Raw genomic sequence first — 26,934 nt, forward strand, 5'->3', positions numbered from 1 at the left:
TTTAAAATGGGATTTTTTTTTTTTTAAAAAAAAGAGTATGGTTTTCTTTTGTTTCCTTTTTCTTATTTTCTTCTTTGTGATTCTTGAGTATCCAAAGCCAAGATAGAAAAGAAGAAACAAAAGCAAGAAGAAACAAGTTTGTAGCTTATTTTATTCTGTAGAGTAAGGAACTTTCTTAAAATGAAGCTGAGATATTTCATCTGTTCCCCTTGGCATTCTCATAGTGGGTTACATACCTTTATCTTCTTGGATCCTTTTCCATACGAGGTTTCTAAAATTTGGATCAGTAAATTCACAACTGTTAAGTGCTGTTTAGTTTGTAACAGCTTTGAAAGTGTGGACTTGAGTCCACTTTATTTTTAAGGTAAGATTACCTGCCTCACCTGGAAGGAGAGCGTATATAATGGTAGATCAATACGTATCTGGGGCCTGACTCAAAGTTTTCTTTTGCTTGTATGCCGCCTTGAATTTTCCTTAGCTAATTTATGCTGGACATAACTCAACATATATATTTACACTCATTCCCACCTGCTTTGCAACGTAATTTACTGTGAAGTACAAGATGACTTGAATTTAGAATATGTGAGTGGAAAAAAATATGTATAAATGATGTTTAGCGATGTGCAATGTATTCATTAAAATATGAATTCTGTGCCTCAAGTGCAATATGCTGATTTTGCATCTTTTATTAAGTGCTGTGTGAGTTCTCATGCTTTGACTAGACCATCACAAAAGTACATATGCAAAACAGTGGTGAAAGGAATGATGGTTTGGAATTAAAATTTTAATTCACTTTATGTTGTGTTACAGAATAACTTTGGTCCCAAGAATATATAACTGACAATGTAATATATGAATGTAACTTTGCAACATTCAGTGTAAGCATGTAAACAAGATACTGCTTAATGTAACACCTGCGCTCCATTTTAAAGAAATCATGACCATTACTCAGGCTATGTAGACCCTGGAAATTATCTCCTCCATTTATGTGCTGCAACCAATGTGAAGGAATTCTGAATTGTGAAAGCTGCTGATGTCTTCTGGTATAATCACCATCTGGCTATAAATAAAAGAATTTATTGACTAGTTGAAAATAGGACATTTAATTGATTTATTATATTTAAGCTGCAACAGGTTAAACAGCTGTTGTATTATAGTTTAGATTTGAGGTTGATAATTAAGTACAATCCAGGTACGTTAGTTGGCAGTAAATCCATTAAATTAGCAGTAGACAGACACATATTGAAGTGCTCTGAACAATGTGGATGCTTATCCAATGTATTGATGGGTAGGAATGGGCAAAAAATGGCTTTTTGCATCATGTCCTAACAAACGTTACTTTTTCTACAAGGCCATGCTCGAGAAGATACAAGTGTGGATGATATTGCTACAGAAATACCAGTGTGGAAACTTGCTATGATTTCTTTTTAGTATGTCATTGCCAGAGGAAATACTTACCCACCTCCCTGTTAGAAAAGCAAATTTCAACGTTTAGGAAAAGCAGCGAAATCTGATGGGTGTTTTTGTGGTTTGTACTATAATCTCTATAACTGGATGTGAGAGGTCAAGAATGGAAAAAGTGATGGTGGTGTTATTCCAAGTATTGGTTATTCTCATTTATTTAAGAAAATGTGTTATGAATTTGTGTATGCCTTCTGCTCTGATGATGAAGGTTTGCTATATTATAGATGAAAAGGGTTTCTTACAATAATTATAAACATCACTTCCTAATATCCTCTTTTACTCTATTTTTCCCACTCTTGGGAATGGCTTGTGCCAAGCTGCATAAGAGAAATGTAGTTCCATCTATCTGACTTCTGTATAGAGTACATGAAAAAGAATTTTATTACCGTGAATATAAATGTAAACGTCTTTCTAATGTTATTATAAATGTTCTTTGTGTCATGTATTTCATGTACCTGAGTGCATTTTGATACTGTATTGAAATTTACTATATTTCAGACTATTACAAAATTTAATGCTTATTGTACTCACTTGACAGCAGTATTTTTTCATCTACTAGTACCTGAAAAGTCTATTGCACAGGATATTTTTTAAAATTCTTTTCCCCCCCTACTCTTTGTTAATAGAACACTTTCCGTGGAAACTTAACACTTCCTCTCACATCTTCAAGGATGTAGGACCAAAAAAGTAGAATTTTAACTTGACAACTTTTATTACTTCTTGTTAAATTAAACGTGTTATTTATGAAGTATCAAGTAAAACTGAAAATTTCGGCATGTGTTTTATTCCATATTACTTTCAGTTGTATTTGTATATGTTTTATAATAGGATATTAAAGACACTTTCTACACTCACTTTCAAAGTTTGAAGATCAGCTGCTGAAAAAATGATGGTTAAACATGTATGTAAATGAAAATTTCAGCAGCATTTATGTACTGTAATTGAATGGCAAACTAATTGCCTTTATTTTGATAACATTTAAAAAAAGCATTGTAATATAGGGGATAGCAGATGAGTTAATAAGAGTTCTTTTTCTCTTTTCATTATTTAAATTTTCCATTCATATCTCTTGATAAAATTTCCTCAAGCTTTATGTGGAGTCATCTTGTGTTGGTGCATGCTGTGCTGGAAACTCAGGTTAACTTTCTTCCAACTCCCACCTGGAGTTCTTAATGGTATTCAGGTTTCATTTAGTGATAAATGAACCAAAATCTGCATATCAAGCATTCTTTTTGGATCAAATGGAAATACTTTGGGCTTTTTTCATTTCTTGATGTCTAATAATTATGTGAACTTAATCATGTTGCTGCTATTAGTTGATCATCAGTAGCTATCACATTACTGTAACCCAAAGAGCTCAAAGTTTTCATGAACTGAGGGTAGTTTTGAAAGAGGAAAAATACGTATACGTGACTGTTCCTCTGTTTAACAGCTGAGCATGGAGTACTTTTGATTTTAGGACTTCTTTTTCATGGACAACAATGAGTGAATTTACTTTAAAATTCCCATTAAGTAAAAAGGGAAGTCATAAGTCTTCACTGTGAATTTGTGTAGCGTCCATCATGATGGTCAAATCCGTTTAGCCTTCCTTCTTACGCGAGAGCGCGGCGCCTCAGTGTGCTGCTCACCTGCACTCACCAGGCCCTACTCTTGGGCTGGTGCCCTGAGCACCGAAGCATAAAGAGCAGAGAGGAGGAGTAGTTCACGTGTTTGCAGAAGTTTCTCCTGGATAATTCAGCGGACTCCACTCAGTTCTCCATTAATAATCTCTTTTGTAATCAGCTCATCATGTTCCAAGTGAACTTGACCGTATTGGGAAACATTTCTGGGAAAATTCCAGCCGTGCACAGAATCATTGGAAACAATTTGTGTGATAGTTGCAATTAGATGTCAGAGACTTTTGAAGGAATTGTAGGAAATCTGTGACAAGAGGACAGTCTTCCCTATGAGGAGCACTCATTTGGAGTCTCATCTTTTATGATTTTGTTGAAGACCAGTCCAGAAACTCTCCAGGGTTTTCACCCCTCTGCCACATGCAGTGGTTTCTGAATGAGGATCCTCTGAGTTGAGGGCTTCTCTCACCTGTTTCATGGTCAAGGTTACCTTGCGAGTTCTCTTTGTATTACTTTCTTTTAGACTTTGGCCAGGAAATGAGCATCAAGGAAAAGTCATTTCAGAACGACGGAGGACAGATTTCTAAATAACCGCTTACTTTATACATCAAGGCATATATAAGGCTATTAAAAACAATACAGGGAAATTAGATAAACCGGTTTAGATTTTCTTTATGATGATACTACACAACAGTTCATAAGGATGGCACCAAATTTAACCCTCAGCACTACATTATAGGCTAGTCTGCTTAATTTTATATCGGTAATTATTGGCAGGTTTTATGTATATATATGTGATGTGTCTATATGCATGTCCTGAGAATTCTTAAGCCTAAAGAGCTTGGTTATCTTCACACTTCTGTTTAAGAATCAGTCTTGAATTCTGTGCCTGCCCTGTGAAAGGCAAACCTCCTTAGAAACATTCTCACCCTGATTCCCATCCTACTCTTGATTATGACCTCTTTTTATTTTATTTTCTTTTTTTTTAGAGAGAAAAGAAATGGGAGCTTTTTACTTGAAGGAATATGCATACAATTATTTTTTAATCCTTGCATTTTCTCAGCTGGCTCCTGAGATTTGAACTAAAGGGAGGAAAATTATTCCATTCTGTTCCCTCTCTTGTGATGCAACTCCAGTGTCATCTCAGTTGCACAAGTTGGAAGTCTGGATAGCCGTAACATTATCACTAGGTCTCAAACATCATTAATGTGAGATTACTGATGAAGAAACAGAGTTTGATATTTATATTAACACATGCCTATGGTGTTTCTCTTCATTGGAATCTTTCCAGTCTGATTGTAACTTGGAAGGTGATAAACACATGAAGGTTCTCACAGTATCTACTAATGCTAAGGACCTCAAGGAATTTTTGGACTAAACAAACGAACAAAAGATGATTTTTTTTTCATTTGTAGTTGCCAAGTATCTGCTATAGGATCAGAGAAACTGCTCAGTCTGGAAAATCTAAAATCAGCCTTATGCAAATACCATTTTCTTACCTGAGGTGCTAACAGTTTGGGCAAGACTTGCAGTGTTAACCACTGTATAAACGTTAGCAGTGAGAGAACAAACCAGCCCATTCCTACTTACTTAATTTATTCAATAAATCACTGATAGTAAAACTAAAGAATCGTTCCCAAATTTCTTGGGTTTCATTTCAGTCTGAATTTCAAGTTGGGTATAGATAAGATGGTGTGAATGCTTTCAGTGTTTCATTGACAGTATTTCCAAAATCTTTATACATTTATATGCAACCACATAAAAAAGGGACACATGCATACACAAACACTTGCAAATATAAATGTTGCATGCTTTGTCATCTAGAAAATGACGACCAATGATGCTAAAAAACTGTTAGCACATTGTGCTTTCTGGCACTGGGTAAGCCTGTTGCATCTGTGTGTGTGTGTCTGTCCCTTGAGTATTGCAAGTATCACAGTTTGAAGATGCATTTAGTTCAGCTTGATTTCTTGGGGGGTTTGTGTTGTGGTTTTTTGGTTTTGCTTTGTTTTCTTTTGTTTCATTTTTTTTGTTTGTTTGTTTTTAGTACCACTGCTGGTAAATATTCTCATGTGGCAATAGCACTCATGACTTGTTTTGTGGTGGAAAGAAAAAAAAAGTTACATGACTTAAGGCTAGTGATATTTTACGGTATGATCAGAACTTCAAGAAAACTATGTTTCTCAATGGCAAAATATAAAATCTTATCTGCATCAGAGAGCCTACTTTAGTATGCATGGCAGGGCTACATTTGCTTTCCTGCTGCATAATTGTATAGTATTTTGCCATCGGTGCCTCTCTGGGTGCGTGAAATCCTGACCACTTGGTGAAGAAACTAATCCGGATAGGAATTTAGGATTAAGGATTAGTCTAAATGTTTTGGGTCTTACAGGAAAAAAAACATATTTGTCAATTCTCAGAGTATGAGGAAGCTTTTTTGATGTTAGAACTCCTTATGGCAGACTGCTGAAGAACCTTATTTCTTATTACTAGTTTTATGCTAGAACTGATAGGCAGTTAGGAAAAGTAGAAGCCAGTATAGCAGAAGAGGCTGGCTGAGCCCAGCTCAGGCATTTAGAGCATGGGCAGCACCAGGAAAAATCTCTGATCCTTTGTTTTCAACGCTTCCCCCTCCCCCATGCTTTCTGAGAAGGACAGTTGCTGATTTTTTTTTAATATTTTTTTTTTAAAGAATCTCCTGCTGAGAATACACACACACGCACCCCTCTTGGTGCTAGGCATAAACTATCCTTTTTTCTATCTTCAGCTTCCCATCTGTTAGCAGAAAGTGATGAGTCTGAAGAAAACTGCTTTGGAAAGTAGGGTAGCTTCCCTTGTGATGAACTTGTCAAGCCTTCGCAGCACCTCGGTGTGACCATTTGCTGCCTTTGTCCTCATTGTTAATAATCAGAAAATGGCTTGTTTTTAACTTGTGCAAAATATTTGTCTAGCTAGAAAGAATAAATTATTTTAATTCCCTTTTCTGGGCTTATAATAAATTTAGTTTGGTGAGATTTCTGTTGCATATGTATGATTTCTTGCTGAGTTTCCAAAGAGAAAAGAATCTCATAAAGAGAAATGTTGAGAGGTGATTCATTCCCGAAACCTAGATTCCTTTCCTGACTTAGTCTGTGCTTATGAGTGGGGGTAGGGGAGGAGGAAATGCAAAGGGAGAAGATGAAATGACTGAGGAGGAGCTGCGAGGATTTGGCAGTTCTTACCCTCAGAAACATTCAGATGAAATCTGTTGGTGTGTCTTTGCGTTCATCGTCTCTTTCCCCACACTTCAATAATTCTGGAATCCTTGGGCCGGTTTTAGTCTATTTGGCAGGCAGGTAGAGACAGCGAGACACCGAGTCCCTGCCAGCAGTGAAAACAGATGACCGGGCTGAGGGGAAAAAAGCCCTAAGAAAAAGGCCAGTGAAGGTCCCTGTTGAATACCAAAAAGCTGCTTGGGAATAAGATCTTATGAAATGTCACTAATTTGTGAAGAAAGCTCCATTTTAAATTTGCGTATTATTAGAGAGCAGAGAAGCAAGCAAGGCTTCATTAGCTCAGCTAGTCACAGGGGTTTTTCTTTGTTTCTTCCTGCTCTTAGTTGTATAACCATTCTACATTCATAATTTATATTTCCTTAGGAATAGTTTCTTCTCAATTGCTTGTCATTACTGGCATTCCTCTCTGGCTGAACCACTAACTTGTTTTTACTTCATTTATTTGAAGTATTGTTGCAGTAGTATGGAGTACTTTGTATCCTAAGGAGCAAGAGCCGTGAAAGGTCTACAGTTTCCCTCACAGTTATACAATAATGTTGACAATACTGGAAATCAGAATTGCACCTGTTTTTGCATTGAAAGCTTGGGTCTGGTTTTGTAGTCTCATATATCTTACTCCAGATTTCCTGTTTTCTTATACGTGGTCTCTAGAGTACACACTGGCCTTTAAATCCAAAAGCTTATTTTCTGTACAAATTTTGATTTATTTAATATTTCTAACATTACTTCTGTCTATTGGGGAGCAACTTTTCCTGGTTTTGTAATGTCTACATAATACTTTTCAGTACTAATGAAAAAATGTGAAGCCTTGTTATTTTTTATTACTTTAACACATATATTTAATAATTCTTCTAACAAACCTGATTTGATTTCTTTTTGTATTTAAAATTGTTCTACACCGTTACATGACTAAATGGGAAAAAAAGCATAAGCTATTATTTATGGATTAATTAATTTTTGTTTAGTTATTTAAACACAAGGCTATGTTTTTGTATTTGTATTCCTGATAGCTTTGCATTGCCTGTGGGTCAAATCATTCTTGTATAGTTGGTGTGTGCTTCTTGTTTTCTTGGTTTACACCAGTATTTTACTAGTGACATAACGGTATCACCTGCATTTCTTTTGTATCTGTTAAACAAACTGTTTTCTACATGTTGGTGTCTTTTGACATCCCATACATTTTCCACATTGCATGATGTGATGGCTTTCGTAAGTTAGCTGTTGTATTCAAATGTGTGATATGTCTATTGCTTGACAAGCTGTTTGTCTTTCATGTTGTTTCATCTTCACTTTCTTAAACTGTCCTGATACTTTGTTTTTCCTATTGCAGTGTATTGTTTTGTCGTGGTGTTCAATGAGCACTCAAAGGATTGCCTGAAGCATTTCTTGAGTTTTTTGTTCAGCCTTTTTAGTGAATATAGTCCTTTTTGGAATCCGATCTTGCTTAAATTCTAATTTTATTTAGCAGTTCACTTTTAACAACTATGTAAGATATTGTGGTAATGCCAAAGGAGGTTTAGCAGTTTTGTAAGTCAGTCTCTTTAGCTTTCATGTACGCTGAAGTGCTTGTAAATTATATCTCTTCTGCAGTGGAGACTGTGCAGTGTGACAAGGAGAGTAATGTAGTTCAGCTGAGATGTTAAACCCCTTTACTGATACCTGGTGGTTAGATTAAGAAATCTTGGAATTCTTTGAAATTATAATGGGTGCTTATTTGGACCTAAGTACCTTCAGATATCCATCAGTTAGGTTTCTAAGTCCTACTGAAAGCCAGTGGTATTTAAGTTCCGAAGTGAAAAAATGACTATGCTTCCCTTGGGTGCTTTTAAAAGTATACCCTTAGCCTCTGGTTCAGTTCCACCTCCACAGTGATCCTTTCCTTGTTACCTGTTCAGGTGATTTAAAACTGATGTACTGGGTCTTTCAGTTCTTCAAAACTTGATAGTACCATCGGTCTACTAACCAGAAGACCTTCTTAGCAGTGCATCGCTGTCGTGGCAGGAGCTTCTCAAAACTTTACCCTTTCTTTAATGGATGTCCATGCCACTCTGTATTTGTGTTGCAGAAGGCAAGGTAAAAGGAGTGGGCCGTTTGTGAGAGCCCTGGCATCATTTCAGTTCAAGCCTTTAAATACAGTCCTTGGGAAAATCCTTGAGTCGTGCTAAAATTGAATTGAGCATTCTGGAAACACATGCCTGTTTCTGATTGTCAGCTTACCATGGGTTTCTTTTTGTAATTGTGTATTGTTCGCCCCTTCCTTTCAGGCGACGACTCTCTCTATAAAACCTACTTCATATCAATTCTGCAGTTGTTTGAAGTTTCCTTACTTTGCGTTTTGTTTCTCATATTAAGCCCAATGCAACAGAGTACAAATTATTTGGTTTTAGCAGGCATCAGGACATAAGAAATAATCCAATTTCATGTCTTTAAGATCTGTTTTGATATACTGTTGAAAACAGTGATGTTCTGAAAGTGGTATATTCACCTAACATATAAGCTTAGGGTCATGTGAGGTTCTTATTGCTCTTTATTATGTTTTTCATAATTTAGTTGCAACTTTGCCACCCACGTCTCAAAGCCAACTCCCAGCAGCCCTGTGTTCCACTTATATCGACTTTATTTTTATATTTAATGAAAATAGACTTCTGCCCAGAGATAAATCTTTGATGCACTCTGACCTGCCTGCCTTTCTGTTACCTGTGTCTGTATAATCATTTTCTAATAGTAGTAAATAAAAAAGAAAATCATTGTTGAGAATATTTGCTTAGTGAGCAAGGAAATCACTTTTGACAGCTAGAATATGCATTGAACCTTAAGGCAAACAAACAAACAAAAAAATTATGAATATATATAGAAGGGCTTTTCCTTTCTTCCCTGTACTGTAAGGGAGGTTTGATGGGGGAAAGTACAGATGAAGAATACAATTAGATGGCAAGATGCTTTATGTTGCCTAAAGCACACATAAGATTTACTCATAAAAAAATAGTCAATTTAATTATGTTTATTGAAAGCCAGGCAGGGGAGAGATAATTAATCCATATAGTGGCCAAAAGGGATTTCTATGTCCGTAATCTTGAGTGGTAATTGTTTTCCTTTTCCGAAATGATCCTAACAGCGAGTTCCTCTCTTATTTTGTAACTTTCACTTACTTACAAGGTTCTGAATTAGGATGCCTGCAGGCTAAAAATCCCATTTTCAGTGATTATTTTTTTCCTTTGTTCCTTTTCTTCTTCCTGCCCCCTTCTGCTTACCTAACTGCAGCGCCCGTCCTAGCCAGGTAGTCTGGCCAAAATAGCTCCTGCCATCTGGAACAGTCACTGTGAACCTCTCAGTGACTTCCTCTCATTTGAAATGTCAGCTTGAATCTTTTCTCCCTTGCTTACTGCTCCTTAATTTTCTTTTCATTTTGTTATTCATTATTCAACAAGGTGACTGTGTTGTTTGATTGTGTTGATGTACAGTGTGCATGAAAAATGCTACGCAGAAGAGAGCTCTGTGTTCTTCCTCCTCTGTCTTCCCCATTATCCTAATCCACATCAGGGTCTGGTTGCTACTGATATGTCATCTGTCCTATGAGAATTATCTAGCATGATGTATTGAAATTGTATTTAGATTCAGTATGAGTGCAGAGCTGTCTAAATGTTCTTTTAAAAGAGGCAAAGAAAATAAAATTCAGACAAGCCATTATTTTTCACTTAAGATCAGTGTTTTCATATAATTCCTAACGTATTTTTGCATTTTCAGATGTTTGGTGAATTGCTGAATTTCCTGATAAGCAAACTAAGCATTGCTTTTTTCCCATGAAGGTTATTCCTGTCATTGTGCAATTAGATGGGAATGTCAATTTTTTTCTGTTTTTAGATAAGCTACACTTGGGTTATTTGAAATCATGCTCTTGGATCTTGATGGTGAAAAATGAGGAGCATATTAAAAAATAATTCTTGCATTACATTAACAATGATTTTAAGACACATAATAGTATGAATGTTTTAAGATGTTATTCTAGTAAGGGTTAGGGTTAGGACAGAGGCTGACTCATGGTTATAGATGTTCAGAATTCACAACACAAGGCTATTAGCAATGCATTTGGCTAAGCAGAATATAAGCAGTGAAGTCTGTAAGCTTTTCCATGCAGCTCTGCCAACAAAACTTAGTCCTTGGTTGCTTGTGGACAGCAGTGACATAGAGTATTGGAATGTCTAATTGCTTTAATTGACTGAAGAGCAAAGTGTTTTTACTGGACCTGTTTTCTTTAAGCATTTGCATAATCTTTAACTTTGAAATTAATAATATGTACTTTGGAAATTCTCATTTTGTTGACAGGTGGGGAGTAGCATGTGATTGTCTAAGCTTCCTTTTAGATATTTGTCCTGTCTTTTTGAGTTACCTACACTTCAGTGGTGTTTGCACAATGCATACAATGCCTCGGACTGTAGCTGTAGCTGTCTGTCGTTTCCAAAGAAGGATTTTCAGAGTGTAATGCATATCTGTAATTTACAAAGAGCTGTTTCCATTGCTAGCTTTCACTCTTATGTGAAATCAATATTTTCTGGGTCAAAGCTTTGATATCAGTATGGAATTAGGGGCAATAAAAGATGATGGGAGGAGGTTGCTAGTGGGCAGAAAATTTTAGTTTCTGGGGCCACTTTTGGTGCTGAGATGTTCTTGCTCAGGAATGGAGTTTCCTAGGGATGGCTTTGTTTCAGTTTTGTCTGGGATCCAAATAACCATTTTGTCTGTGTACCTTCACCACAGAAGACTTTATTCATGGTCTTCCTGTATTTTCTTCCCAGGTGTATATACTTTCCAGGGAAATGTAGGTCTGACAACTCACAATCAAAACTTACTTTGTAAAGAAATGGGATTTCTTAAAGAAAGAGGAGTGAGACCTTGAACTGCTTTTGGAATTGCCTGTGAGAGACTTGATGTATACCTGCTGTGTCACAGCCTTGTACACCTTAAAAAAAAGCGGGTAGTCACAGTTTGTACCATCCTGAGCTAGTGTATCATCTTCACCCTGGACTTCGGCTATACTGGAATGATAAATGCGGTAATTGCAATGTCTGGAAAGCCGGCCAAGGAGCTGCAATTTCCCAGGAAGCTGGAGGTGGAAGGGGGGGGGGATGTTGCAAACTGTTTGTGACTGGTGTTGCTATAGCAAGTGGATCCTTCATGTGCCAGCTTCCAATAAACTTAATTTGATAGCTAGGTTTGGGTATTTTCATGTCTGCTCCCTGCAAATGCAGACACCGCTGTGCACAGCAGTTGTCTGTGTCTTGTGTTAAATTGAGAAACCTCATATTGGTGCTTCCACTGCCTTACTGTGTCGGGCCAGTAGCTGGGCAGAGCTGGGTTATGGTTTTTCAGGCTTTGTACAGCGCTTGCCAACATTGACAATCTTTCCCACTCTCATTGCAAAAATAGTAAGGGCCCTGAGATGTACTTTGCCTAATTCTGCACCAAGTGGGTGCATCTGGTATCAGATGTGTGGGTGTATCAGAGCTATGAGCTACAGTGGCCACCAAACAAACCTCTTTGTCTTGTGCAGTTGTTTGGATGATTCTTTTTTAATCTTTTCCCTGGAACAAGGTCAAGAGGGTTATTTTTTCATTTGCTCCAGTATTAGATTCCTTCGCCCCATTTATAGCAAACCCTTGAGGAGTTAAGCAGATAAGGAAATCCTCGAGGATATGGAAGCTGCTTTTTTAATTTTAGGTGCTAATTTTAAAGGAAGAGATGTCTGGGCAAGCATTATTACTTGTACAAAGACTCTTTCAAGTACTAGAAATCTGGAACACTCTTTGTGTTTCAGAGGCAAATAAAATTTGCCTTTTTTCTGTGAGCCAGGTTGAATTAATTGGAAAGAAATGAACCCGTTAATTCTGATTCATTTTGGCTTAGGAAGGCTATTTTGAAGATGGATAATTCTGAGTGGAAAATAGGATGGCATTTTGCATGAAATATCTAAATTATTATTGGTGGTTACATTATCTAAGTCAGCTGATGGGCTTTGTGTAAGGCCATCATTTAGCAATCTGCAGCAGCTTACTGACTGTTTTTTTGTTTTATTGGTGTCTTTACGTGGTAGTCTGAGGGGAAAAAGAGATAGCAAAGTTGCCTCATGCAGAGCAGATGGTAATGGCTGTAAAGAAGCAGGAGACGAAGAATGCTGTCTTGGTCAGAATGAAGCTTTGCAGAGTATGTTTTTAAAATACTTACGTATTATTTATTCACAGACTGCTTCCGCTGTGTGTCCAGAATGTGCTCCTTTAAACGCTCACAGTAACAAAAAGTCTGTAGAAGGCACCGCAGCTGTGATTACTCTATTGACTGACTTTGTAAGAATGAGTGAGCGGCTGACTTGGCTCTTTGGGAGCGTGCTGCTCGAGTGCCGCAGTGCTGGGAAAGCGCCGTGCTTCTCCGGTGGAACAGTATCACATGCTTCCTGCAATCCACAGAACAGATCCCGTCAAGTGGGACTTCCTCCTGCGAGTGTCCCTTGCAATTAACTTGACTGAAACTGGAGGAAGACTAGCAGTTTTGGACTCGGTGCCTGTTTGTTCTCCTACATACACCGGGAGAGTGTATCATCTTTCTTTAGCTGCTCTGGTGTTATGGGAGTGTAGATAAGAAGCAGAAAGTGGTACATCTGTTATTTTCAAATCAGAAAGCAAAGAGCGAACATTTAATGTTACAAATAAGTATAAATACTGAAAAGAGTCGTTTTGGGTTTTTTCTTACTGTTATAGGACTGTAATTAGTAAGACACCCTTACCTTGGAAGGCTGCGGTAGTGATGGTGCTGCAGAAAAGTGCTGCCCCTCCCCAACACAGTGCTACATATTGTAATGGGTCATGGTGTTTTTTGAAATTATTATATATGTAGAGCTTCTGACTCATCCCATTTGTTTCCTGGTGTAACAAGCTGTTACATTAGTTTCATATTTTTGCTTTTGAACTCTGAAAATAAAGAAAAAGCGTCTTGCAATCATACTTACCTGTGGTAGAAGACAGTGCTGAAAGTACTTTTCTTTCTTCCCCCATTGAACACTTGCTGTGAGGGTTCATGCAGCTGCTTTTCCTCCTCAAGTAAGTGTTTTCTCTCTTTTACTTTTCTTTAAATATGCAGGATCCTCGCTTGACAAAAGACTAGTGTCACTCTAACCTGAAGAGCGTAGGTGTGCCATTGTGCTTTCTCTGATTCCCAGCTGCAAGAACATACTTGTCTATTGAGCCATTATCTTATTTTCCCACCTGCTCTTTCCTTGGTTGCCATAAATTCCAGAGTTACAGTAGTACAAGGCAGGGTTAGCAACCCAGGGCAGGTCATTTAAACGTGTGCATATAGTTTCAACGTCTACCTGTCTAAGCAAGGCAGTGCCTTTTAAGCCCTGTGAGCTTGTCTTCTCCCAAGAGACTACACCTCTGAAGTGCCCTACTTCAGGGCATCTGAGGAACTGGAAGGAGTCATAAGCTGCTGCTGCTCTCAGAGGCGAGATGCAGCGGTTCTTGTATGCTGTTCGTGGTTCCCTTCCTCCATGGGAAGTAGCTCCCAGCTTTCACTGGATCAGGAGCTTAGAGACTTGTAACAGGCCTCCATTGAGGAGGGAGTGGTGTGATTTTGTGTCCTTTTTCCCCTCTGTGCTTAGAGTGCAGAGACTAAGGTTAACCTCACACAGTTTGGGACATTTCTTAGAGGATGTATTTCCTATTAATGTTCTTGCACAGAAATTCCTGCGGTATTTATGGCATTATCGCATACCAGTTCCACTTCGGTCACACCAAGCATGAAGGCTAATCCAGGTTCCAAAAGCAAGTAAATGCAAAGGAAAAAAAATTGCCATTTACACAGAATTCTCTATTCAAATTGTTTCACCCAAGCACGAAGCTGGATTAAAAATTGTTTCAAAATACTGTCGCAGCTGGCTATGCAAATAATGCTTTGGTAATACTGACAACAACAAAGCTGATCGAACAATGCCTCTTGGACATGTGGCCCCTGCTGCATGATGGGCTTCTTTAAGTCACTTAAAATTGCGAGTTTGCATGAAGAATTGATGGTAAGTATGAACTGGATGTAACTTTGTTGTCATAATGGAGATACTTCTGAGAAGAAGGTGCTGACTAATAGCAATCCCACACAGGCACCAGTACTACTACGTGAGTAACAATTTATGCACCTGTAAGTTGGTGAAGGTCTGATTCTTACCTCTAACAGCAGTTGGAATTTTTGGTGTCGTGTTTTATTGGTGGTTCTTTGTTATCCTGTGTTAAGTTTGTCATGCCAGTGCAGGTGGTTACATTTGTAGGGAAAAAGGCTGCAGTAGTGCCTTACAACTGCGTGTGGTAAGTTAAGTGAAGGCCAACAGGTGACCTGCGTGCTTATCACAGATTTAGTAACTTTGTGCAATGCAGCAAATTATGAATCTGCCTTACACATCCCTGTATGAGGTAGAGGCTGGATCCCAGCCTCCCTGCTCTTCCCTTGGGCCTTTCAGATTCATTAGGAGCTGAGAAACAAAGCTTTGTTTCTTCTCTCTTTACTTTTTTTTTCCCCCCCTCTTAAATATATTAAGGAGTTTTCCTCCACGATTTTACCTCCATTATTTACATATATATTTGAATTTTGTTCCTTCCAGCTTAAATTTTTACAGTGCCTAAATCAAAACGGCCCCATTATAAACTTACAGTCAGTTTGGTAATATAGCAGCTTAATAATATAATAAAAACATGTTTCTTGCGAGAAAATTTGTTTTGAGTGAAACCATATGCACATGTTAATGGGAAATATTTGTCACACTTCTGTTTTACTGCCATTTTTTGTATTTGTTTCGATTCTTATTAATAGCATCCTTCTGAAACTTTTCTGAGAGACTGCACAGCAGATTTTTTTAATGCTGTAACTGGAGTACAATTTTAAATGTCTTGGATGTGATTCCAAACAGAGCTGAACAAGGCTGAAATAATATGTAGCCCCTGATTGAGTATAAAGCTGTAATTACAGTTAGGGACTTTGCTGATGTTATAGAAATCACTAGAGCAAAACTCCACAATAGAAAAATGGTCATTCTCTACTTTATATATAAATCAACCCATAGGGACTCTTCCCTCTGGAGCTGCTTCTGGGGAAACTGATGTATACTAACCTTTTTTGGAGTTCACATCTTGCTCTTTGGAGAGGTTGCAATACTTGTTTGGACTGCTTCCCACTCTTTTCCTACAGTAAAACACTTGCATTAGAAGGGTAATACTTTTGGGGCTGTTAAAATTACGAATCCTGATAGGTTTCAAGTAATCTCCGTTACCTTCCAACGTGATGCTGCATTTTGTTCTTTCTGTAAATCATCTCTCCATAGAAGATCTGCTTGGTAAGCAATGCTTGCTGGTGCTCAGTGTCTCGCACCTCAATCTTCTTGGAAGTTTAGTGTAGATGATTGTTTAGCTGTCAGTGTTGGTTGTCTACTTGATTTAAAAAATACTGCTTCACCTATGAGAGATTTCCATCCAACCGACAGACAATGGTGATCGCTGTGTAAGGGTACACATACGACTGTTTTCCACTATATGTGGTTGTCCTAAGATTTTGCATGTGAAAATATAAGGGATGTTGTCCTCAGTAAGGCCAACTACCCACAGTCATCCCCAAATGTCGCTTCTGTGTGGAAATTATTAGCTCAGGCACCATCCATTTGAGCAGTAACCTTTGGATTGTTTTTGAAATGTGCGTTGTGTCATGGCTACTTGTGTTGAAATTCCTCTCACACGTTAATGTCCAGTTACAGAGTCTTGAAAGGTCTTTATATGCTTCTTCATGGTTAGCCCTCCTCATTCTAGCGTGAGTAAGCGCATCTTCCCTTGGCCTTGCCATGTTGCTGCCTGGTCCCTTTCCCAGTGTTCCTGAAGAGCTCTGCCTGTGACCTGCTGCAGGTGGGAGAACTGAGCACTTACTCCTCTTCTGGTTCCCATCTTTAAACCAGGGTTTTTTTTCTAAAAGCAAAGACCTTCTGTTTTACCTTGCAGTTGCTTAATTTTCATATGGCTTTCTTTGTGGAAGGTGTTTTCAAAAGCCTACAAATGTCTGTTGGATTTTATGTCATCCAGATATATAGCTCCGCCTGGCTCCCCCCCGGCGCATGCACCCAGCAGGTTTGTGAAGCATGACTTCCCTTTACACAAAGGGAAAAGCGACTTTCCTCCTTAACAAAAAATATTTATTTGTTTATTTCTAGATTTAATAATTTCTTTTGATTTTCCCAATAAATGTGCCAGGATTACTAGTCTTTATTACTCAGTTATCCACTACAATCTTAAAAAAATGAAAATGAGCCACCCCCCCCCATCCTCCCCCGCTGCTGCTCCAGGCTGTCTGCACTGGAAGAGTCTTTCCTTGCGCCTATTAATTGGCAGTTGCCGCTTGTGTACAGCAGCTTGTTCTAGACCAGGTTTGCTAGATGCAGATTACACAGAAATCTATTTTTATCAATTCATTACTGAAGCCCAAAATGTGGCTGCAAGCTTTAAAATACCTTTAGTTTTACTGCATTTTAATCTTTGGGATTTTATGCTCTTGACACCTAACAGATATTTTTCTTTTTAATCCAAGTCCTCCTCCTCCTATTTCTCTTTAATCCTGTTTTTATATGCAACACTCCTTTCTTTTTTATTTTTTAAACAAGTTTCTGCCCAGATGGAGAGTTTTGTATGTTCTTAACTGTCAGGTTTCATTATACAGGATTTTTAACAGCAAGGTCAGTCCATAGGAAGTTCTGTTATTTGTGATGAAGGATAGGTGGCAGTCTTGTTATTTTTGTTTGGTTTCCTGAAATAAATCAGGTGTATGTACTCTCTTAGTAAGATTTCTTTTTGTACAGTAAGTGTTTTAGAGCATTCTTGAACAGTGAAGAGGATTTTTTTTTTTTTTATAATATGAATACATACTTAAATTATCTGGGTCTGGTTCACAGTACTCTGTAGGAAGATAAAATATTTTTGTGAAGAGCTCAAGAATAAGTGCTCAACTATATGCATTGGCTGATTTTACGTATATAATTTTTGGTTTTATATGTTTTCTCCCTTTTTCATTAGGCAAAGAAGAAAACCAAAAAATCCTTCAATGTAATTTTAGCTCCAGTTATTAATACCTTTATACTTAGTACTTTCTTGTTAGTTTTGTATTTAAAATATAGATTTCAGTTGGCACGGTAATCATAGCACTACTGAATAAAAGAAAATGGCACATTAGCAAGTGCTAAACAGTCAATAGAGCCTTTATTTCTTAATCTGGGGTAGTAAATATGTGTTGCCCTAATTCTGTAAATTGATTGTAGAATTATGTAGATTTCTGAGTTTGAGAGTTTTCTCTTATAATCTCAATATCCTGAAACACAGGAAAAGACATGCTGGTAGAGGTATGATATGTTAGATGTTTTCCATAACTTTAAAGGAAAACTCATTTCAACTCAATGTTTTTTCCTTCCCTTAGCGCACGGCTGGAACATGGTTGCATGGATGTATTTTAACCTTGATTATTGATTACTTCAAATAAATTTCATTATTACTACTAGCTGACAGTTTCATATGGCTGAGGCAAGATGATTTGATGTCCTCAGTCCAATTTCTGTTGATCCATTTGTCAATCAATTCATTCTGTTACTGCTCTTCCCAGAAGAGCACCCCATGGTTGAAAGGAAAGGGGCTAAACAGAGCTGGAATGAGCAGAGATTAGAAAAGCTTCCATTCTGCTTCTGTCCAAGAGTGTGAATCTCGTCCACGCCAGTATCTAAATACCTCAATGTTTGATGACACATTCTTGCCACGTAAACCTCTCTGTGATGGGGTCGTGGCTTGTCCAATGCCACAGACTTTTCAGGGAATTTCTCACTTGAAGCCTTCTAAGAAGAGCCATTCCTAAGTACTGAATGTCCTGTAAGGCTACTTCTGCCATCTGGTTCAAAACAAAAATTAAATGGGTAAGGTGGAGAAAACATGAATAATAAAGGAGAAGGTCATTACAGATGAAAAAAATACATTTGTGTGATTTTCATCAAATGTCTATTAATGGGTGTTAACTACCTAATCGTAGCATAATGTGCATTGTGTTCTTTCATATGTTTCTTCAATGCTTTAATCTTACTTAACTACAGTTTAGGTTTCTGGACTTGAGACTATGCTTTGATAGTATAGTGTGAACTTAGTTGAAAGAAAATCCCTTCTTGTAAGGGTTTCCAGTCTAATTTAGACTTCAGATATCTTCACTTCAAAATATTTAGCTAGTATATATTCACTGGGGAAAGTGTTTGTCTTTAAATTTTGATGGTGATTGAATCCTGGAATCAAAAATAGATTGAACAAGCTATTTTGTTTTAATTGGTAAAGAAACATTTTATAACTTGGCAGTTTATTTTGCAGTTTATATTTCTGGTGCCCTTCCATGTAACACAGGCTCATGTATTACTCACCCCTCCCATTTCTCCTCCAAAGTGTTGGGTTTATTTTATTTTTTAATTTTAATACCCTGAAGTGTTTGAATTGAAGAGTCTCAAATAAAAATCTGGTTTGGTACAGGAAGTTTTCTTGAAGACTTGAATAACATTTACTTTTAATTTCTAATGCTGATTCAGCTATCAAGCTATTAGATGCTATTAAGGCAAAGAATTTTATGTGTTTTGTATAATACTACAAGTCCCAAATGGTGGTAGTTATTGAAGTTAACTTTTTGCTGGACTGTGGGAGTACTAGCATCTTTAAGAGATTCCAATTTCACTTCTTATTTATGCTTGACATTTAATGTGCTTGACATTCTGATTATTTTACACCTACCTAATTTCTTCTAGCTCAAGGGATAATGGCAATATTTTAAACAGTTGTGAAGTGTGGCTTTATGTTATTAAGCAGGTGCCGCACTACAAATGGAAGGAAAACCTCCCTAAACTATTTCTAGAATCATTGTTTTCGTGTTGCATATCTCAGGGTCAGCTAGAGTTGTTCATCAGATTGTTCAGCTGTGCATCTTGGTTATCTATTTTCTTGCCAGGAAGATAAAGCATTACTATTACTTTACGTCCTTTTATTTATCTATATATCTGTGTGTATACAGATGCTTTTGAAATACATAATGCTAGACTGTGCGCTAACATTGTGTCCTTTGTGATCAAGGGGTGAGGCATCACAGTGGTGGATCTCTGTGTAGTTACTGAGGGTTTACATTTTTCCTAAAGTTTGAATTACAATGACACTGTAAAAGAACATATTCTACTGTAACATTCAGCCCATTAAACCGAGCTCATATGTCTATAGCATACATTTACTGCAGGTGTGGTAGATCACAGAAACAGCTCTCCTATGTCTTGCTTTATAGATAACTGGGGTATAATGTGAGTAATTATCATGGGAAAACAATTACCTACCTAACTGCTTGTAAGTATACTTTGTTAAAGTCTTTTCTCTCCCTTTGCAAAGGAGTTTTATTAGTCATCTTTGTTGAGTTGTATTCCTATGGGAAAATGTGGTTCCCCACAGTCCTGTACAGATTTTAGGCTCTTTCAAAAATGGTAAAACGGGTATCAGAGGAAGAGGAAGCAGAAGGAAAATCAGGCTCTTTAGAGAAGTACAACTGACGGTCACAATTTCTGTTTGCTTCATCTACTGGAAATGTTGTATTGCATTTAACTGTTGTAATGGTGAGCAAATTGACTACATGAGGAGTGATGAATAAATGTTAAAAGACTTTATTTTACAGACCCATGCAGGGACACTTTAACTACTTACCCAGGTCTTCACAAAACAATCGGCATGGCCCAGCAAGGGTCCTTGAAACAGCACTGACTGAATGGTTATGGGAATGGTTTTTAAATGTCTTTATTTTGCAATCTTGCCACCTGCTGGTATTCTGTGGCAATAAGAAACTGGTTAAAAACCTGTTCCAAGACTCATACTTATTTTGGTAGACAAGATTTTAAGAGCTGAATTTAAGACTGGATTATAAATAGATCCTTTGGTTTTAGCATGCAGATTCAGTGTGTTCTTCCTTTATAGTGCCAGCATCCCGTGTTAGGGGCAGTGTAAGGCTGTGCGTGTCTTTGCGTTAAAGGTGTCTGTTCATCCTCACTCTGATTTCTGCAGACACGTGGGAAGAGAAAGTCTGGAAGTATTGTGTGGTCCTGGAACTCTGAGTCGTGGCACGTTATTCCTCAAAATAAATTTGAGATACAGTTTGAAAAGGAACGGTGTCCATGTCCTGAAATCCCCAGACAAAATTATGCCAACTGAGTTTGCCTAATTAATGTAAACTCACGTAACGGATGTTGTTATCCCTAAAGCAGGTACTACAAATCTAAGTGACTTGGAACTTAGAAGTATTTGAATAGTTTAGACTCACTTGGGCACAAGGTAGAGACTGAATAAAGTCAATGATGTGGAAGACCTGGCATTTTTAAAATTTCGTGGCAGGAGCTCTGGGGAAGTGCTCTCCTTTACCTTAACCCAAGGTGAAGAATATGTGGTCTTACTGGTCTGCGTGGGGAAATCCTCATTTATCATAAAAGATGTTTTCACATAGCATTCAAAGGGCATTAAACAATGCGGGTTTTGTAAGCTGAATCCAACATGTTTTACTGAGGGGTATGATGAACTGATCATTAGCTGGAACTCCTAAGTGGATGTTTTCTCTACCAAGAATATTTCCTCTGGCTGTGCCATATGCTGTTGTTTAACGCAAGAGTAACTGAGTAAAAATCTGTAACTTGGGTCAAAAATGGGAACCACTGTACTCCAGTATGGGTGATTTCAGTACTCCTTCTTGAGTACCCATTATGAAACAGGTCAGAATGCCATTTATTCACGCTATCAGTATGTTGACCTTAAGATCTCTCAGTTACTCGCTTTCAGGTTCTTACGTCGTGCAAGGAATACCAGAGGAACCTCTCTCCCCTCTGCACCCTCCCTCTCTGCCTGTCTTTGCACTCACACAGGCACACAGACAACCCCTACGAGCTGTACATTGTCCCCCCACCGGCTGTGGCAGCCTGGGGACAGCCCGTCACCCTCCGCAGTGGCCTCCCGTATGATCCCATACAGCACAAACAAAACATTGTTCTGTGGTTTCTCTCCTCCTGCCGTCTCCAATGTGAGGCAGGGCAGCAGGCACCAAAGCCAACACGACGGGCACTGTCCGTTTGGTTTGCCATCTGCCGCCTTCTGCTTACCTGGTTCCTGGTCTCAGACGGCCCCTTCCCACTCTCAGCCTTTCGTCCCCCCCTGGTTAAGGTTCTGCAGTTGCCCCATCAGTACTGAATGTTCGTAATGTTGAGTAGCTGTTCTGGGGCATCTTGAAGTGCTGAAGATTTAGACTTTTCCTCTTCAGGGCTGTTTTTAAAGATGATGGGAATGATAACCAGTTGAAAGTCTCTGAAAGACTGTGTGCATTAAAAATACCATTTCTTCACGTGTATGAGAGGCAAGGGTGCTACAGTGCTGGTAAATGGACAAGAGCAAGAGATTGTTGGCACTGAGGCTCATAGTTCTGAGCTATTAATGTAGATCTTTGGTTACAGAGTTTGAACTTTTTAGTCACATCATTTTACTGCAGAATGTCTGTAACTATTTATGACACTGGATGTTTGCTCTTGGATCTGTTTCTCCTGTGGGGTATCCTTTAGATCAATCCTTGTTTGTTCTATTAATTTGCTTAATTCTCTGGGGTTTGTCAAGTCTAATTATCTCTCTTCTTTCTTCCAGTTTTGAAATTAAGATTGATTAACCAACACGAAAAGACCCAGCTGGTTATGTGACTTGGAACCCTGTTTATGAAGCACTCTTTCGTATTTACAAGACAGCACTGTATGTTGGTTTTTTTTCTTTTTCTCTCCAAAATGAAAAATAAACTGTTGTAACTTAATAGAAATCCTAGAAGATAGAAAATTCCAGAGAAATTCAACTCTTATTGGTAAATAAGATCTTGATTTTTGGCTTAATGACACCAGCCAAGGAAACAGCTCTGTTGATGTTACCATACTACTAATCAGAGGTTTCTTCCACGTAACACTGCTACTTCTGGTTTCATATCATTTAAGGAGAGTTTACCTTAGTTTGAAAGATCAATCTTCTTTCTCTTTACGTTGTGTTGTATGACATGTGGGATTAGTGAATGCGACAAATGTGTGTGTCAGACTGCATTGATAATGGATTATCTGAGGGCCAGTGCTGAAAACCAGAGCAGAGGCAGCAAAGTAAGTGCAGGAGGAGGTGGCAGTGCCGCTTGCTGACACCTGTGCAAACGGGGAGCTCCAGCAAAACTCTAGGTTCTCTTCCACCCCCCAGACCCCTAAGATTTTGGACTAAATGATGCTTCCTCTGTATTTGATTTAGACAGTGTTTTCCCACAACTATAGATTTATGCTTTGTAAGACATACCTTCAATTTTAATTGCAAAATAATATTGCACAGTTAAAGTATCAGCCATATACTCTGTAACCCAGATGTGGGAATGCATAAATGGAAGTTCCAGCAGTAACATTAAAGAGCTTAACTTTTTATATATATATATATTGTGATCTATGTTGTATAAGCTAAAACTTAATAAAAATAAGCTATTAGGTGCAGGTAAAGTGCTGATATGTAATTTATCGTGCTAGATGTGGTATGAATCTTAGCTTTTCCTTTTCCAGTTCTGTGAAAATGTTCTGCCTTAACAGTGATGAGACTTTCTCAGTTCTGTAAGTTGGTGGGGTTTTTTTAATTGCTAAATTTTGGAAGCAATAAATTGACAAGATGTTCCACTTAGACTAGCAGGGAATCGAAGCAATGCTATCAGGTACAGGGCAGCACCACCTTATTTCAAGCATTTCTTTAACTTACAACTGCACTAGAAGACAGGCAGCTTGAATTGGCTGAACTTTAGAACCATGTCAGAAAATAAAGTTGCCCAATTTGCTCTCAATGTATGAAAATTCCATTATTTTTTTTAAATGAAAGGAAAAAGCTGGTATTTATTCTGGATTCTCTGTTTAATGGTAAGTAGTTCTAGTGGTTTGTAAGTAGTGATATAATAAATATACAATCTGTGTTTTCATTTATTACCTCTCTTGTTACTGAAAGCTTATTAATCAAGAAAGGAAAATGAGGTATAATATTCAAACTATTATAGAAAAAGGGGAAGTGGCACTCACTACCTCCTAAATTAAGTCTTTGGCTTATGAAATAGCAGAACCAATAAAGAAAAATCAGTAAATATTTATTCTTAGATAGGGTTTTGTACAGTGATGTATAAGATTACTTTTGATTTTTATGATTACAAAGAGGTATCTGAGCTTTATGGTAACTTGCTTTATGACAGCAATAAATATATTTCCAGTATGGTAATGAGATTGGTTAGCATGTTGTTAAGAAAGAAGAAGAACCACACTTCCTTTTTTTTTAACAAGTAAACAAAGAGTACACCAAAAGTGCTTGTTTAGGGTGTCTTTTCCAGTTGACAGAACACTTCCTCTCCTATAACGAGAGCAGACATAAGCAGGCTTAAAGCTTGATATGAAAACCAAAGAAATTAATAACAACTGCACAGATACAAAGGCTTTGTAAGTTTTCTATGAGTAATTAAGGAACCTTTCCCTGTTGTATAGCTTGAAGTTCTGTATAGCTGCTATGAAGAAGGCTCTGCAAACTTGCTTTACGTTATTTGCTTTTATACTGTATGTTAAAAACCCAAAATTAGTGTTGTATTAGGAAGTTTATAAAAAACATTGTTACACAAAATGGCACTTGCACAACTTGAATGTATTCAAAATACAATGTCATGTTTATATGAATATAAATTTTTCAAGGATTTCCTCTTTTGTCACTAACAGTTTTCATATTAATTTACACCAGGGTGATAAGTGTACCTGTAGTTCTCACTAACATGTAAATGTTTGATAGGCTTTTTCAACTAAAACTAATCTAATTTATATAAAAATATTGTACTTTAAGCCTATATTTTGTCCATATAGTGAACACATAGTCAGAATGACCATGTGGGCAGGTGTAACAGCAAGTTATTGCAGCGTGTTAAGCATTACTTCTCACTGACATCAGTCTTTGACTTCAATAGTTTGGCACTGTTGCTTTAACGAAGGTTTTAATAGGTGCTATAAGCTCTGCAAAGCAAATATTGTGCTTGTCTTTCAAAATACTAGAGAGTCAAGCTTTGTTTTTTTCAAAACTCTTAAAACAAATAGTCTATAATCTATTTGTCAGACATTTAAATATCTGGAAAAGACTGGAAAGCTAAGATAGGCTTACTAGAGAGGGAACTTTCTTAGTCATTCAGCTATTTTTAAAAAAAGCCTCCCCAAGGTTTTTGTAATTTTTTTGCAAAGAAATAAGAGTTTGAAATACCATAATTTTTTTATATTTTTAATATAATACACAATAGCCTTAATTTCTGTTGTGCAAGGCAAGCTGCCAGGCACAATCACACAATTTAGTACACTTGTAAAAATAAAAGGCTGCAACCCCCCCGAACAAACCTTCCTAAAGAATGCATTGTCTTTACCCACCCAAATACTGTTCTGGAAAGATGCAGGTATAGTGAGCCTCGTAGCCCACTGTATTTCATCGTCGTTTCGCTTGCCTCTGAACCAGAACCGAGGTTACCTTCACATACGACGATGTTTGTTTCCACTGATGAGTGCAGGGCATCCATTCAGGTTAGACCTTAGCACCAGCTTTAGATGACACCAAGCAGGAGGTAACGGTGCTTTGACTGGTGGATTTTGTCTGGTGAGGCCAGGAACACACAAGGATTACTTTTTCCCAAAGGTAACTGCAGCTACTGTCCTCTCCTAAACATACTCCCATATGAAATCCTTTGTGGTTTAGTTTTGTCATTCTTGTGATTTATCTGAGTTATTAAGGAAGACACTTTGGCCTGCTGTGTTATTTCTGTACTACTTAAAAATTAAATGTCATTTGTAATGGAGAATGAAGAAGCTGAAGAAATGGCTTCATCTTCAGCACCAGAAGCAGCTACGCCTGCGTTTCACTGCCTGGCCTGTAAATGCAGGGCACTAGTGAAGCCACAGAAACTCTTGGATTTTAAAATAGTTACAATGATGTGGGGAAACTAGTCTTTTGCAACTTCTTCCATGTACATTGGAGGAAAATACCTGTAACAGCAAAGTGTGGGATTACTAGTCTCACTTCGTTACGATTCTCAGCACAGCTGTGGTGGGCACACATAATGCATCAGGTCATCCCAAACGACTGCCTGTATGTCAACAAAATTTGTTTTATAGGTTTGATGTCATAGACAGTCCAGCCATCCAGATCTGTGTTATTTTTCTTGGGATTATCCCCTGTGCTTTGAAGGGGAAGAGGTGTATGTTCCATTTTCTTTCACTTGTTAGATGTGAATATGAAGCTATTAATTCGGAAAAGTTTTGCATAAGTAGAGGCCATCTGTACCTACAATTACCCGTACAGTAACCTTTTCTTGCACAACTGAATTTTAAATATAATTATCTGTGAATATATCTGAACTCTTCCCCCTTTGAAAATCAAGCTTTCTTTAATTAAATAATCTTTTCCTACTATCTGAACTTAGTGACATTTTATAATCATGCAATTACTACTTAATTTCAATTTTATGATCTTTTAAGAGGTCAGTAATGGTAATATTACAATATAACTATATTCTGTGAGAGTAACAGTTGACTGTTAATATGTAGGTCTTGCATAGGACTTCTTATCAGTAAATGTTTAGGTGCATTAGGGGAAGTATGGATCGTTATCTCTGTTTTATAGGTGATGGAAACTGTGGCCCCAAGAGGTTACCCAGCATCGCTGTGCAAACCTGTTTTCATGTATTCTGTTGACTAAACGTCACAGAAGAATGACTCCTCTGAGTAATATGTTAAAATATAACGTGGCAACAAAAAAAGCCAATGGTATTTTAATGGACTAAAGTTAAGGACATGTTTTTTTTAAACAAAAAAATGAATTTGTTCCTGCTGAGTTCTGTCTTGTGTGTGCTGCTGAAATCATTCATTGGATTTGAACATATTAAACATGAACTTACTATACAATGTCAGTTTATTTTTTTATTATTGACTGTTGCCTTGGGGTTTAAATATTTCTCATCTGTCTTGGTGTGAACTAGCTCTTGAAAAATCACAGAAACCATCCCTGCAAGTAGCTGGTTTCCCTTTCCGTACTGTACGCGATGCCGGTTTTGTCTGATGAGAGTACAGTGGGTGTTTGTGCTCCAGATCGTTTTAAGAAACTGAGTATGTTTAGGAAGAGCAATAATCAGGGGAGACCTCAGCAAATGCTCAAGTGACTGGAGAGAATAGGAGCGATTACTCAGTAGCCGTCATTGCTGGCTTTGAATATAAATGACAGCCTGGCCCCAGTCTAATGCTGGGACTTCTGGGCGCTGTGGGAGATAGTCAGCATAGTTCCTGGCGTGTCAGGGAAATGAAGCTTCCATGGAATTTTTCATAGAGTAGGAAACAAATAAAAGATTTTAGGGTTTGTTTGAAATCACATTTTAGTACTGTATTACTGATGTAATTTTTTTTTCTTCCTTATTACTTTTGATACACGTTT

The 26,934-nt window shown here is 37.6% G+C and overlaps 1 protein-coding gene across 10 annotated transcripts in view; it reads left to right on the forward strand.

Annotated features, from left to right (window-relative positions):
• The window catches only part of ATP2B2 (ATPase plasma membrane Ca2+ transporting 2), a 432,200-nt gene that overhangs the window by 127,250 nt on the left and 278,016 nt on the right, over positions 1-26,934 (forward strand). For 9 of the 10 annotated variants that reach the window (XR_008732091.1, XM_055709434.1, XM_055709423.1 and 6 more), the window contains exon 3: positions 22,087-22,188. The gene's annotated coding sequence lies outside the window, so the exon portion shown is untranslated. Of the gene's footprint in view, positions 1-22,086; positions 22,197-26,934 lie in introns of all 10 variants that reach the window. The other variant, XM_055709424.1, reaches the window with a different exon arrangement.

This window comes from Falco cherrug, chromosome 4, assembly GCF_023634085.1.
Source record: "Falco cherrug isolate bFalChe1 chromosome 4, bFalChe1.pri, whole genome shotgun sequence".
NCBI classification, from domain to species: domain Eukaryota; kingdom Metazoa; phylum Chordata; class Aves; order Falconiformes; family Falconidae; genus Falco; species Falco cherrug.